General features: G+C 45.2%; 4 non-coding genes and 1 pseudogene across 4 annotated transcripts; all 5 read left to right on the top strand.

The window, feature by feature from the left end:
* Positions 1 to 882: 882 nt before the first annotated feature.
* Positions 883 to 1,073, top strand: LOC130299245 (U2 spliceosomal RNA). Its single transcript, XR_008850425.1, has one exon. It is a non-coding gene; the product is annotated as a U2 spliceosomal RNA (small nuclear RNA).
* Positions 1,074 to 3,158: 2,085 nt separating this feature from the next.
* LOC130299259 (U2 spliceosomal RNA) lies at positions 3,159 to 3,291 on the top strand (annotated as a pseudogene).
* A 5,886-nt stretch (positions 3,292 to 9,177) lies between these two features.
* Positions 9,178 to 9,377, top strand: LOC130299253 (U2 spliceosomal RNA). The gene has a single exon (XR_008850433.1). It is a non-coding gene; the product is annotated as a U2 spliceosomal RNA (small nuclear RNA).
* Positions 9,378 to 11,478: 2,101 nt separating this feature from the next.
* Positions 11,479 to 11,669, top strand: LOC130299256 (U2 spliceosomal RNA). Its single transcript, XR_008850434.1, has one exon. It is a non-coding gene; the product is annotated as a U2 spliceosomal RNA (small nuclear RNA).
* Positions 11,670 to 13,759: 2,090 nt separating this feature from the next.
* LOC130299213 (U2 spliceosomal RNA) lies at positions 13,760 to 13,950 on the top strand. The gene has a single exon (XR_008850393.1). It is a non-coding gene; the product is annotated as a U2 spliceosomal RNA (small nuclear RNA).
* The last annotated feature ends 941 nt before the right edge of the window (positions 13,951 to 14,891 follow it).

Genomic DNA, 14,891 nt, shown 5'->3' on the forward strand with positions numbered 1-14,891 from the left:
ATATATATATGCGCACACACACACATAGATATAAACGTATTCTCCGTTGAGATATTGCAGCCGCTGCTGTGTCCAGGCCCAGGAGCCTTAGCACTGTGCTGTGATGTCACTCAATACCACTGACATCACTAGGTGTAAACAACATCTCTCCTTTGCTGTGTATGTGACTATGGAGCTGTTTGGTGATGTCGTCTATTACGGCCTTCATAGAAGCAACAGGAGATTGTTGCATCCATCTTGAACCCTCAGAACTACAGTGCTATGATGTCACTCACTTCCACAGGCCTTGCAGAGTGTAAACAACAACAACCCAGCTTTGTTGTGTATGTAACCAAAGGGATTTGTGATGTCACCTAGAACCTTCACAGCAGCGACAGCTTTATGAGGAGCATCAGCACTGCTCTGCCTGAGCAGAACCATCACCGCCATAGGTTGTCAAATAACCCGGATTTAACCCACACAGGTAAGTCCAATGGGGTGCAGGCATGTCCTCTATGCTTACAGCTTCCCGTGGGTGTTGGTTTGATACCGTTTGGGGACAGCCAAGGAGGCATCTGCAGGCAACAAAGGTAGGTGTGTGCTTGTGTGTGTGTTTCCTATGCAGATCCTAAGCCCAGTGTCACATGCAAGTAGGAGGAGTAAGAAGGGTTCCTGGCAAATCCGGGTTATGGATTGCATTTAAAAAGGCCCCGTGGGAGTGCAATGGGCCCCTGTCTTGCTGCTTAGCAATAATGGTATGGGTTTAGGTTCTGCTGTGTGTACTGGTGGTTGACTGCCCCCCAGCCCAGAGTGTGCATGGAAAATTGTCTGGCAGCCTCCCTGACAGCAAGCAGTGATAGTGCCCATGAAGGGGACCTTGTTGGGCCCGCCCCTTTCACGGTTATCGCTTCTCGGCCTTTTGGCTAAGATCAAGTGTAGTATCTGTTCTTATCAGTTTAATATCTGATACGTCCCCTATCTGGGGACCATATATTAAATGGATTTTTGAGAACGGGGGCCGATTTCGAAGCTTGCTTCCGTCGCCCTATGCATTGACCCGATATGGCAGTATCTTCGGGTACAGTGCACCACCCCCTTACAGGGTTAAAAAGAAAGATTCCTACTTTCATTGCTACCTGCTTGCTGGCTAGCCAGCTAGCCAGCCCTGTGGGCCTTGCTGCTGCTGCAGCCAAAAAACAAAAGGTGGTGCTGCTGCTGCTTCTGCTGCTTCTGCTTCTGCTTGTGTCTGGCCCCTGTTGGAGCGTCCAGGCACAGGACTTCTGCTGCTGCTGACTAAATGGCCTCCTTAATTGGATCATTTGAGTAGCCAGCACACCTGTGCAGGTAGGGCATGACATGATAGGCAGCTGCCTTGATAGCGGGTGGGTGCTGAATGTTCCTAATTGACAAAATAAGATTAATGCTTATGAAGAAATATAAAATCTCATCCCTTCCCCAATATCGCGCCACACCCCTACCCCTTAATTCCCTGGTTGAACGTGATGGACATATGTCTTTTTTCGACCGTACTAACTATGTAACTATGTAACATAACATGGGGGGGGGGGGGGGGTCTCCTGGCTGTTCACACAGGTGTGTCATTGCTGTACATTGACCATGCATTGCTTCTGTGGTATTGCAAAGGCAAAGACAAATGCTTCCAGCCATCCATTGCACTAATGGATTGGTCATCAGCTGGCTGTCTATGTCCCGCATCAATATAGACCAAAGTACAGAGGGTTAGGCTATGCTATTGTGCACCTACCTGATGCATCAGAAGGTGCGAGGCCCTTGCTAAATTCTGTGCACAGACTTTGAGATCTATGCTTTAGACTGTATCTAAACCTTCTCCAACATGGACTGACATTCTGGCCTACTTTCAGCCGATGCGACTTGTCTGTCGCTGAACAGTCGCTTTTTATGTATTCAGCACCTATGTATAATGTTGTAAAAATGCTCTAGAAGCTAAAGTCGCAGAAATGTCACACATATTTGGCCTGCAACTTTCTGTGCGACAAATTCAGACAGGAAAAATCAGTATAAATCCTTAGAAAATTATCCCCCAGTGTCTCCATCTGCTGGCGGTATTGAATAAGCATTGCTGCACTGATGGGGTATGCATTAGACGAAAAAAAAGAAGAAAAAGAAGAATAATACGCCCAGAAAAGAGGCGAAAAGGAGAAAAACGTAAAAAAACGTGAAAAAAAAGTAAGAGGAAGAGAAGGGAAAAAAAGGTGGAAATGGGTTTAAAAGTGATTTCGGCGGAGAAATATATATATATATATATATATATATATATATATATATGCGCACACACACACATAGATATAAACGTATTCTCCGTTGAGATATTGCAGCCGCTGCTGTGTCCAGGCCCAGGAGCCTTAGCACTGTGCTGTGATGTCACTCAATACCACTGACATCACTAGGTGTAAACAACATCTCTCCTTTGCTGTGTATGTGACTATGGAGCTGTTTGGTGATGTCGTCTATTACGGCCTTCATAGAAGCAACAGGAGATTGTTGCATCCATCTTGAACCCTCAGAACTACAGTGCTATGATGTCACTCACTTCCACAGGCCTTGCAGAGTGTAAACAACAACAACCCAGCTTTGTTGTGTATGTAACCAAAGGGATTTGTGATGTCACCTAGAACCTTCACAGCAGCGACAGCTTTATGAGGAGCATCAGCACTGCTCTGCCTGAGCAGAACCATCACCGCCATAGGTTGTCAAATAACCCGGATTTAACCCACACAGGTAAGTCCAATGGGGTGCAGGCATGTCCTCTATGCTTACAGCTTCCCGTGGGTGTTGGTTTGATACCGTTTGGGGACAGCCAAGGAGGCATCTGCAGGCAACAAAGGTAGGTGTGTGCTTGTGTGTGTGTTTCCTATGCAGATCCTAAGCCCAGTGTCACATGCAAGTAGGAGGAGTAAGAAGGGTTCCTGGCAAATCCGGGTTATGGATTGCATTTAAAAAGGCCCCGTGGGAGTGCAATGGGCCCCTGTCTTGCTGCTTAGCAATAATGGTATGGGTTTAGGTTCTGCTGTGTGTACTGGTGGTTGACTGCCCCCCAGCCCAGAGTGTGCATGGAAAATTGTCTGGCAGCCTCCCTGACAGCAAGCAGTGATAGTGCCCATGAAGGGGACCTTGTTGGGCCCGCCCCTTTCACGGTTATCGCTTCTCGGCCTTTTGGCTAAGATCAAGTGTAGTAATACAGGAGATCTGGTCAGAAGGTACTCGGGTACCCCTCTCCTCGGCCTTGTGGGATCGCCCAGGTTTATTGCCTGGGCTTCACCCACTTGTTGCTATTGGGGAGAGGGCCTAGTCCCAGGGTAACGAGTAGCGATCGCCTCTCAAGACCTTCGGGTGGAGAGAGGTTAGAACCATGGATGATGATCCGGATCCAGGTTCTGTGCCGGCATACGCAAGGATCAAAAACACCGTGAGAGTCATTCTCACGGATGATACCAAAAGGGCGGACGATTTGAAATTCGTAGTAGAGGACGTGCTCGGAGGAGTTTTCGGAATACAGAAGGGCGAGATATTGGCAATCCAGGACTACCCGAAGCGTAAAATTTTTGATGTGACGTTCACACAAAATGGCATCCACAGAGATTTTGTTACCAGAGCTGCTGCGAGTAAAGACAAAAAGCTTCAGGGTGTCCGGATTATTGAGCACGTTCTAGACGATATTAAGCTGGTGGTAGTAAAGATGTATTCCCCTTTCGCCAACCTACACGATGTTGAGTTGTTTTTACAAGTCTATTTTAGTAAGGTTGAGTGCAGAGGAAAAATCATGAACAGCTGTGGCATCTGGACATCTAAGTGGAGATTTCAGGTTACATGCAAAAAAGATGACAGATTGCCAGGGGGAATACAACTACCACCAGCTCGTTTTAAAATAAATAATATGTGTGGCGACCTCTTTTATGCGGGGATGCCAAGCTACTGCAGGAAGTGTCACAGATATGGACACACAAAAGAAAACTGTGAAAGTACATGCAAAAAATGTGGTAGCACACAGCACGAGACAGAGAAATGCACAAGAGGAGGGAGGTGCAATTTCTGTCAACAATTCGGTCACCTTTTCTCCTCTTGTCCCCACAGACATAGGACGGAGCAGCAGTGGCAACCCTGGAGGCAGCAAGGACAGCAACCGGGACACCAGCCGAGGCAAGCAGAGCCAGTGATTACCCCCCCACAAGAGGTAAGCGGTGAGATGGAGAAAGACCCCCCTCAGGCAAAAGGAGGGGACCCTAAAGAGCAGAGGATGGCCAAAAAACGTGCAAGTGGTGGAAAAACTGGCCCCCAGGAGCATGCTGGGTTAAGAGAGGAGCGGACGGCGGCCGAATCCGCTCCTCAGCAACCTCTGGCTCAGGGTCCCCCTGAGAGCGATGATCCGGGTGGAGAGGTGAAGGTTAAAAGGCGGAGGGGCTCCAGAAGACTCTATTCGGAGGCGGTCCAGGGGGAGCCGATGGAAGTACCTGCGGATGCAGGGAACCCAAGTGACGTTCCTCCACAGGTCCCCATAGGGGATACCTCCCCTCCTCCCTGCCAGGAGGAGGTTTCAGGGGTGACCGTCTCTGAGGTACCAGAGACGGAACTAAGTGAACACCCGACCCCTATGGAGGGGCAAGAGGTGGAAGAACCCAATGAGTCTGGAGCCCTGATTGCCAGGATGCCCGAGAACAACTATGCCTCAATCATGATGGAGGAGGGGGGTCGGCTGAGTGATGGTGCCTCCTCTCCTGCTTCCTCTATGCGTACAGTTGAGTCAGATTTTGGGGGGTATGAGGCTTCGGAGGGGGAATCAGAGGTGTAAGACGTTTTCTTGTACATTCCCATGGCTGAGTTGTCCGGTCTGTCCTTGAACGTGAGAAGTGTGAGCGCCAGAGTAAGAAGGGTTGCCCTATTTAATTACTTGTCGGTTTTTGCTGCTTCCGTCCTTTTCCTGCAGGAATGTGGCATCCCGCACAGATTAAATTATAAAGAATATGAAGATGATTGGGTGCACGGTCCATCAGTCTGGTCTGGATCAAATGAGTCCAGATCAGCAGGGGTCGCCATACTTTTTAAAGGGAACGTTTTAATTGAGAGTTTTAACGAAATTTTACCAGGCAGAATTTTATTGGTCAACGCTTTTATTAATGGTATTAAATGGCAGTTTTTAAATTTTTATGGTTCTCCTGATAAGAATGAAAGAATAAAAATGTTGGAGATTTTACCCCTTTTTATTAACAATTCTAGTCCTCTTGTTTTATCAGGTGATTTTAATTGTATTTTAAGGGGAGAACGCCGTTTTTCGAACGCAGTGAGTAGGAACTATGACAAGACGTCTTTTATGTTAAAAAACTTGATTTTAGATTTTAATCTCACTGATGTTTTTAAAAAATGTAATTTTAACGTACCAGAGGAAGACGGTGTTACCTGGAGCAATGCAAGCTGTAGCTCCAGGATAGATTTTATTTTTTGTTCTTATCAAATACTGCCTTTTAACTGTGATCTTTTTACCAATGTTTTTTCTGACCATAAATTATTGTATTTTAAAGTTAAAAGTGATTTTAAAAGGAGAACTGGTAGGAATGCCTGGAAGTTAAACGTGTCCCTTTTAGAAGATCCGCAGGTTTTATCAGATTTTATCACCTTTTACAAGGAATGCAGACGAGTAAAAGACCCCAACACTCCCACCAGTATCTGGTGGGAAAAAATGAAACTAAAAATAAAAGAATTTTTTATCCGTGTTGGGGTTAGGAAAGCTAAAGAAAAACGTGAATTTTATAATATCCTAAATACTCGTCTGCAAACCCTGTACAAATTCAGAGCACATGGGATGGAGGTGGAGAAGGAGGTACATGATCTTAAAAAAGAAATAACTAAGTGCCTGGAGCAGAAAGGAAAAGAAATTATCTTTAGGTCTCGAATACAGCATCTTGAGGAAAACGAGACCTGCTCCAGGTATTTTTTTTAAGAAAATACATGAAAATAGAAGGTTCATAGAAAACATTGAAGGAGTGAATGATGTACAGGGTATTTTAAAAAAGGTGCAAGAGTTTTATGCGGATCTTTTTAATGTAAAACACATTGATGAATGTTTTATGAATGACTCGTTAAAGGAGATCACCAATTTTTTAGATCCTGTCTCACAGTCTTTTTTATTGCAGAATATTTCAGAGCAGGAGATTTTAGAGACCGTCAAGAGTTTTAAAACAGGTAAAGTGCCTGGGCCGGATGGTATACCCATTGAATTTTATGTTACTTTTTATGGTATTTTAAAAGAAGATTTGTTCTCCCTTTTTACGGAAGTCTTTAAGTCTAAAATCCTCCCAGGCTCATGGAAGAAGGGTGATGTCTCCCTGCTATTCAAAAAGGGAGACCGGTCGGAACTCAAAAACTGGAGACCAATCACCCTTCTGAACTGCGACTATAAAATAATGGCAAAACTGTGTGCTAACCGCTTAAAGAACGTAATCCATAAAATAATTCATACAAACCAAGTCTGTGGGGTGCCTGGGAGGAGTTTATGGGAGAACCTAAACCTTTTAAAGGATGTAATTAGCGACACCAAATTAAGAAAAGGAAAGCTGGCGGTTTTATCCATAGATTTTGAAAAAGCTTTCGACAGGGTGTCACATTTTTATCTTTTTAAGGTTTTAGAGAAAATGGGTATACCTGATGGCTTTTTATTGTCTCTTAGAGCTTTTTATGATAACTGTACTAGTAAAATTTTAGTAAATGGTTTTAAGACACAGGGCGTGATTTTAAATTCCGGAGTGAAGCAGGGGTGTCCCTTGTCCCCACTACTCTTCATTTGCGCAATAGAGCCTCTTTTATGTACAATACGAAAGGATAAGCAGATCCATGGAGTCCCCCTGCCAGGAGGAGGGGGACTAGAGGCGAAGGTAGTGGGGTACATGGACGATGTTGCGGTGTTTTGCAGGGACACCCCATCGCTTCAGAAGACGCTAAAACAGATTCAATATTTTAATTGTGCCTCCGGTTTTAAAGTCAATTTTAACAAAAGTAACATTTTAAACATAGGCGGAATGCCTTTGTATGATGTGCCCGTCCCTGTGTCTGAGTCGGTGCAGATTTTAGGTGTCTCCTTTGACGAGTCTAATAATGGTTTTAATAGCTGGGACTTGGTGGCTCAAAAAATAAATAAGAAAATATGTATGTGGAACATGCGAGAACTTACAATGGAAGGGAAGGTTTTAATTACAAAAATGGTGCTTTTACCTATTTTATTGTATTTAAGTCTGGTTTTCCCACCCCCCGAAATGGTTCTAAAGAAAATAACAAAAGCTTGTTTTACTTTCTTTTGGAGTTCTAAGAGCGAAAAATTAAAGAGACAAATTGTGATAAAACCGAACTCCAGGGGCGGTAAGGATTTTCCAGATTTTAAAGCTTTCCTTTTAATAAAGTTTTTTAGCATGTGTTTTACTACTGTTTTTAAAGATAGCTACTGGTCTTATTTTGTTCGTTTTAATACTGGTTATTTTATGCGGAGGAACGGCTGGTTTTCTACAGTTTTAAGTTGCCCTTATTCTTTGAATTTACCCCCTCAATACATGATTTTAGGAAAAATTTTAAACTTATATAATTTTAAAGGTAAAAGTGTTCAGGATCTGTGCAATAGCAAAAAACTACTAAAGGAAATAAAAGAAACCAGTACCGTGACTCCCATCAAAAATTTTAACGAACAGAAGTGTATACAGATTTGGAAAATGTTGAGTATTAATTATCTTTTTAATTCACAGAAGGACCTGGCCTGGAGCTGCGCACACGAGTGTCTTCCATGCCGGGCATTCCAGCACCGAAGAGGATTATCCAACTCTGCAACCTGCCCGAGGGAGGGATGCCGACAAGAGGAGACCGTGCACCATCTAATATGGACTTGTTTTTACTCGCAGAAAATATGGACAAAGATACTCCCTCTGGTAAAAAGGATAACTGGACTAAAAGACTTAAATATTGCAGTGGTTTTTTATGGTTGCCTGGAATGCCCAACACGGACTCAAGAGACTATTGCATGGAAGATCATAAACTGTGTGAAGGCAGCTCTGTGGAAGGCCAGGAATATTTTATTGTTCAAGCATGAGGTTTTATCTGTGAAGGACATTTTATCTATCTGTTTTTATGAAATGTACCAGTACTATCTTTTAGACAAGAAGAGATTTCCGCTTTTATCTAGAAAATGGTTTTTAAAAGAATGGAATTCTATCTTGTAAAGCCACCAAGTGCCCATTTTATGTTTTAATATGTTGTAAATATGTTATTTATATGTAACTGTATTTATTGACATATTTGCACAACTTTGTTAACATTATTTAATTTTTAATAAAGTTGCCCCCGTAAGGGTAGTCAAGTTAAAAAAAAAATCTGTTCTTATCAGTTTTCATGCTGGTGGGGATGGGTGCTGCATGGAGGATGCAGGTGTACCAGGGCTTTCCGGGGCTGGTTCTGAGGAATCAGCTCGACGGCTGCCCCGATGTGACCTGTTCCCTCCGGGTCTCGCCATGAGGCTGAGAGGGTCTAGAGCCGAGGTACTTTTGTGCCTCGGGGAGTGGTGACCCCGAGGTGCCGAAACTCACTGGGAGAATAGGCTCACTGAGTTGAAGCACGGGCACCATAATCTCTTCACCTTGTGGCACTCACCTCTTGATTCCCGGCCTTCTGGCTAGGATCAGAGAAATTTTTATAGATCCGGCCGGATGTCCGGGCAGTATATCTGCACACATTCACTTATTTATTTATTTTTTGTCTCACTGTGTCACTTTTTGCGTGTTGTGTGTTCACAGGATTTGTCAGGATGCGGTAGCCCTTCGGGGTGTCCCTCCTGGCGGTCTAGGGGAGGTGTGTGTGGCCATTAGGTTCCGCACCTCCCTGCAAACACCCCGGGTACTCCTGCTTCGCAGGGTACCTACCGTAATCGGCTCTGCGGGCAGATACCTTGGCTAACGCCAAGGGGGATGCCGGGAGCATTTGTGGTCTCCTAGTAGCTTCGGCGAAAAGGGACATCGAACCTGGAACCTCGCAGGTACCTTTTGGTCCGGAGGCGAAGGGTAAGGTTTGTTGGGGGGCCTCTCTCCTATCGGAGAAGGGCTTGCGATAGACCGCATCCTTTGTGCACGTTTTTTTAGTGTAACACGTTTGCACTTTTTCTTGCACTTTGGGTGAATCGAAAGCACGTTCCTCGGCTTTAGATAAAAAAAAAAAAAAAAAAAAAAAAAAAAAAAAAATCTGTTCTTATCAGTTTAATATCTGATACGTCCCCTATCTGGGGACCATATATTAAATGGATTTTTGAGAACGGGGGCCGATTTCGAAGCTTGCTTCCGTCGCCCTATGCATTGACCCGATATGGCAGTATCTTCGGGTACAGTGCACCACCCCCTTACAGGGTTAAAAAGAAAGATTCCTACTTTCATTGCTACCTGCTTGCTGGCTAGCCAGCTAGCCAGCCCTGTGGGCCTTGCTGCTGCTGCAGCCAAAAAACAAAAGGTGGTGCTGCTGCTGCTTCTGCTGCTTCTGCTTCTGCTTGTGTCTGGCCCCTGTTGGAGCGTCCAGGCACAGGACTTCTGCTGCTGCTGACTAAATGGCCTCCTTAATTGGATCATTTGAGTAGCCAGCACACCTGTGCAGGTAGGGCATGACATGATAGGCAGCTGCCTTGATAGCGGGTGGGTGCTGAATGTTCCTAATTGACAAAATAAGATTAATGCTTATGAAGAAATATAAAATCTCATCCCTTCCCCAATATCGCGCCACACCCCTACCCCTTAATTCCCTGGTTGAACGTGATGGACATATGTCTTTTTTCGACCGTACTAACTATGTAACTATGTAACATAACATGGGGGGGGGGGGGGGGGGGGGGTCTCCTGGCTGTTCACACAGGTGTGTCATTGCTGTACATTGACCATGCATTGCTTCTGTGGTATTGCAAAGGCAAAGACAAATGCTTCCAGCCATCCATTGCACTAATGGATTGGTCATCAGCTGGCTGTCTATGTCCCGCATCAATATAGACCAAAGTACAGAGGGTTAGGCTATGCTATTGTGCACCTACCTGATGCATCAGAAGGTGCGAGGCCCTTGCTAAATTCTGTGCACAGACTTTGAGATCTATGCTTTAGACTGTATCTAAACCTGCTCCAACATGGACTGACATTCTGGCCTACTTTCAGCCGATGCGACTTGTCTGTCGCTGAACAGTCGCTTTTTATGTATTCAGCACCTATGTATAATGTTGTAAAAATGCTCTAGAAGCTAAAGTTGCAGAAATGTCACACATATTTGGCCTGCAACTTTCTGTGCGACAAATTCAGACAGGAAAAATCAGTATAAATCCTTAGAAAATTATCCCCCAGTGTCTCCATCTGCTGGCGGTATTGAATAAGCATTGCTGCACTGATGGGGTATGCATTAGACGAAAAAAAAGAAGAAAAAGAAGAATAATATGCCCAGAAAAGAGGCGAAAAGGAGAAAAACGTAAAAAAACGTGAAAAAAAAGTAAGAGGAAGAGAAGGGAAAAAAAGGTGGAAATGGGTTTAAAAGTGATTTCGGCGGAGAAATATATATATATATATATATATATATATATATATATATATATATATATGCGCACACACACACATAGATATAAACGTATTCTCCGTTGAGATATTGCAGCCGCTGCTGTGTCCAGGCCCAGGAGCCTTAGCACTGTGCTGTGATGTCACTCAATACCACTGACATCACTAGGTGTAAACAACATCTCTCCTTTGCTGTGTATGTGACTATGGAGCTGTTTGGTGATGTCGTCTATTACGGCCTTCATAGAAGCAACAGGAGATTGTTGCATCCATCTTGAACCCTCAGAACTACAGTGCTATGATGTCACTCACTTCCACAGGCCTTGCAGAGTGTAAACAACAACAACCCAGCTTTGTTGTGTATGTAACCAAAGGGATTTGTGATGTCACCTAGAACCTTCACAGCAGCGACAGCTTTATGAGGAGCATCAGCACTGCTCTGCCTGAGCAGAACCATCACCGCCATAGGTTGTCAAATAACCCGGATTTAACCCACACAGGTAAGTCCAATGGGGTGCAGGCATGTCCTCTATGCTTACAGCTTCCCGTGGGTGTTGGTTTGATACCGTTTGGGGACAGCCAAGGAGGCATCTGCAGGCAACAAAGGTAGGTGTGTGCTTGTGTGTGTGTTTCCTATGCAGATCCTAAGCCCAGTGTCACATGCAAGTAGGAGGAGTAAGAAGGGTTCCTGGCAAATCCGGGTTATGGATTGCATTTAAAAAGGCCCCGTGGGAGTGCAATGGGCCCCTGTCTTGCTGCTTAGCAATAATGGTATGGGTTTAGGTTCTGCTGTGTGTACTGGTGGTTGACTGCCCCCCAGCCCAGAGTGTGCATGGAAAATTGTCTGGCAGCCTCCCTGACAGCAAGCAGTGATAGTGCCCATGAAGGGGACCTTGTTGGGCCCGCCCCTTTCACGGTTATCGCTTCTCGGCCTTTTGGCTAAGATCAAGTGTAGTATCTGTTCTTATCAGTTTAATATCTGATACGTCCCCTATCTGGGGACCATATATTAAATGGATTTTTGAGAACGGGGGCCGATTTCGAAGCTTGCTTCCGTCGCCCTATGCATTGACCCGATATGGCAGTATCTTCGGGTACAGTGCACCACCCCCTTACAGGGTTAAAAAGAAAGATTCCTACTTTCATTGCTACCTGCTTGCTGGCTAGCCAGCTAGCCAGCCCTGTGGGCCTTGCTGCTGCTGCAGCCAAAAAACAAAAGGTGGTGCTGCTGCTGCTTCTGCTGCTTCTGCTTCTGCTTGTGTCTGGCCCCTGTTGGAGCGTCCAGGCACAGGACTTCTGCTGCTGCTGACTAAATGGCCTCCTTAATTGGATCATTTGAGTAGCCAGCACACCTGTGCAGGTAGGGCATGACATGATAGGCAGCTGCCTTGATAGCGGGTGGGTGCTGAATGTTCCTAATTGACAAAATAAGATTAATGCTTATGAAGAAATATAAAATCTCATCCCTTCCCCAATATCGCGCCACACCCCTACCCCTTAATTCCCTGGTTGAACGTGATGGACATATGTCTTTTTTCGACCGTACTAACTATGTAACTATGTAACATAACATGGGGGGGGGGGGGGGGGTCTCCTGGCTGTTCACACAGGTGTGTCATTGCTGTACATTGACCATGCATTGCTTCTGTGGTATTGCAAAGGCAAAGACAAATGCTTCCAGCCATCCATTGCACTAATGGATTGGTCATCAGCTGGCTGTCTATGTCCCGCATCAATATAGACCAAAGTACAGAGGGTTAGGCTATGCTATTGTGCACCTACCTGATGCATCAGAAGGTGCGAGGCCCTTGCTAAATTCTGTGCACAGACTTTGAGATCTATGCTTTAGACTGTATCTAAACCTGCTCCAACATGGACTGACATTCTGGCCTACTTTCAGCCGATGCGACTTGTCTGTCGCTGAACAGTCGCTTTTTATGTATTCAGCACCTATGTATAATGTTGTAAAAATGCTCTAGAAGCTAAAGTCGCAGAAATGTCACACATATTTGGCCTGCAACTTTCTGTGCGACAAATTCAGACAGGAAAAATCAGTATAAATCCTTAGAAAATTATCCCCCAGTGTCTCCATCTGCTGGCGGTATTGAATAAGCATTGCTGCACTGATGGGGTATGCATTAGACGAAAAAAAAGAAGAAAAAGAAGAATAATACGCCCAGAAAAGAGGCGAAAAGGAGAAAAACGTAAAAAAACGTGAAAAAAAAGTAAGAGGAAGAGAAGGGAAAAAAAGGTGGAAATGGGTTTAAAAGTGATTTCGGCAGAGAAATATATATATATATATATATATATATATATATATATATATATGCGCACACACACACATAGATATAAACGTATTCTCCGTTGAGATATTGCAGCCGCTGCTGTGTCCAGGCCCAGGAGCCTTAGCACTGTGCTGTGATGTCACTCAATACCACTGACATCACTAGGTGTAAACAACATCTCTCCTTTGCTGTGTATGTGACTATGGAGCTGTTTGGTGATGTCGTCTATTACGGCCTTCATAGAAGCAACAGGAGATTGTTGCATCCATCTTGAACCCTCAGAACTACAGTGCTATGATGTCACTCACTTCCACAGGCCTTGCAGAGTGTAAACAACAACAACCCAGCTTTGTTGTGTATGTAACCAAAGGGATTTGTGATGTCACCTAGAACCTTCACAGCAGCGACAGCTTTATGAGGAGCATCAGCACTGCTCTGCCTGAGCAGAACCATCACCGCCATAGGTTGTCAAATAACCCGGATTTAACCCACACAGGTAAGTCCAATGGGGTGCAGGCATGTCCTCTATGCTTACAGCTTCCAGTGGGTGTTGGTTTGATACCGTTTGGGGACAGCCAAGGAGGCATCTGCAGGCAACAAAGGTAGGTGTGTGCTTGTGTGTGTGTTTCCTATGCAGATCCTAAGCCCAGTGTCACATGCAAGTAGGAGGAGTAAGAAGGGTTCCTGGCAAATCCGGGTTATGGATTGCATTTAAAAAGGCCCCGTGGGAGTGCAATGGGCCCCTGTCTTGCTGCTTAGCAATAATGGTATGGGTTTAGGTTCTGCTGTGTGTACTGGTGGTTGACTGCCCCCCAGCCCAGAGTGTGCATGGAAAATTGTCTGGCAGCCTCCCTGACAGCAAGCAGTGATAGTGCCCATGAAGGGGACCTTGTTGGGCCCGCCCCTTTCACGGTTATCGCTTCTCGGCCTTTTGGCTAAGATCAAGTGTAGTATCTGTTCTTATCAGTTTAATATCTGATACGTCCCCTATCTGGGGACCATATATTAAATGGATTTTTGAGAACGGGGGCCGATTTCGAAGCTTGCTTCCGTCGCCCTATGCATTGACCCGATATGGCAGTATCTTCGGGTACAGTGCACCACCCCCTTACAGGGTTAAAAAGAAAGATTCCTACTTTCATTGCTACCTGCTTGCTGGCTAGCCAGCTAGCCAGCCCTGTGGGCCTTGCTGCTGCTGCAGCCAAAAAACAAAAGGTGGTGCTGCTGCTGCTTCTGCTGCTTCTGCTTCTGCTTGTGTCTGGCCCCTGTTGGAGCGTCCAGGCACAGGACTTCTGCTGCTGCTGACTAAATGGCCTCCTTAATTGGATCATTTGAGTAGCCAGCACACCTGTGCAGGTAGGGCATGACATGATAGGCAGCTGCCTTGATAGCGGGTGGGTGCTGAATGTTCCTAATTGACAAAATAAGATTAATGCTTATGAAGAAATATAAAATCTCATCCCTTCCCCAATATCGCGCCACACCCCTACCCCTTAATTCCCTGGTTGAACGTGATGGACATATGTCTTTTTTCGACCGTACTAACTATGTAACTATGTAACATAACATGGGGGGGGGGGGGGGGGTCCCCTGGCTGTTCACACAGGTGTGTCATTGCTGTACATTGACCATGCATTGCTTCTGTGGTATTGCAAAGGCAAAGACAAATGCTTCCAGCCATCCATTGCACTAATGGATTGGTCATCAGCTGGCTGTCTATGTCCCGCATCAATATAGACCAAAGTACAGAGGGTTAGGCTATGCTATTGTGCACCTACCTGATGCATCAGAAGGTGCGAGGCCCTTGCTAAATTCTGTGCACAGACTTTGAGATCTATGCTTTAGACTGTATCTAAACCTGCTCCAACATGGACTGACATTCTGGCCTACTTTCAGCCGATGCGACTTGTCTGTCGCTGAACAGTCGCTTTTTATGTATTCAGCACCTATGTATAATGTTGTAAAAATGCTCTAGAAGCTAAAGTCGCAGAAATGTCACACATATTTGGCCTGCAACTTTCTGTGCGACAAATTCAGACAGGAAAAA

Source organism: Hyla sarda, unplaced genomic scaffold, assembly GCF_029499605.1.
Source record: "Hyla sarda isolate aHylSar1 unplaced genomic scaffold, aHylSar1.hap1 scaffold_1044, whole genome shotgun sequence".
Lineage (NCBI taxonomy): Eukaryota > Metazoa > Chordata > Amphibia > Anura > Hylidae > Hyla > Hyla sarda.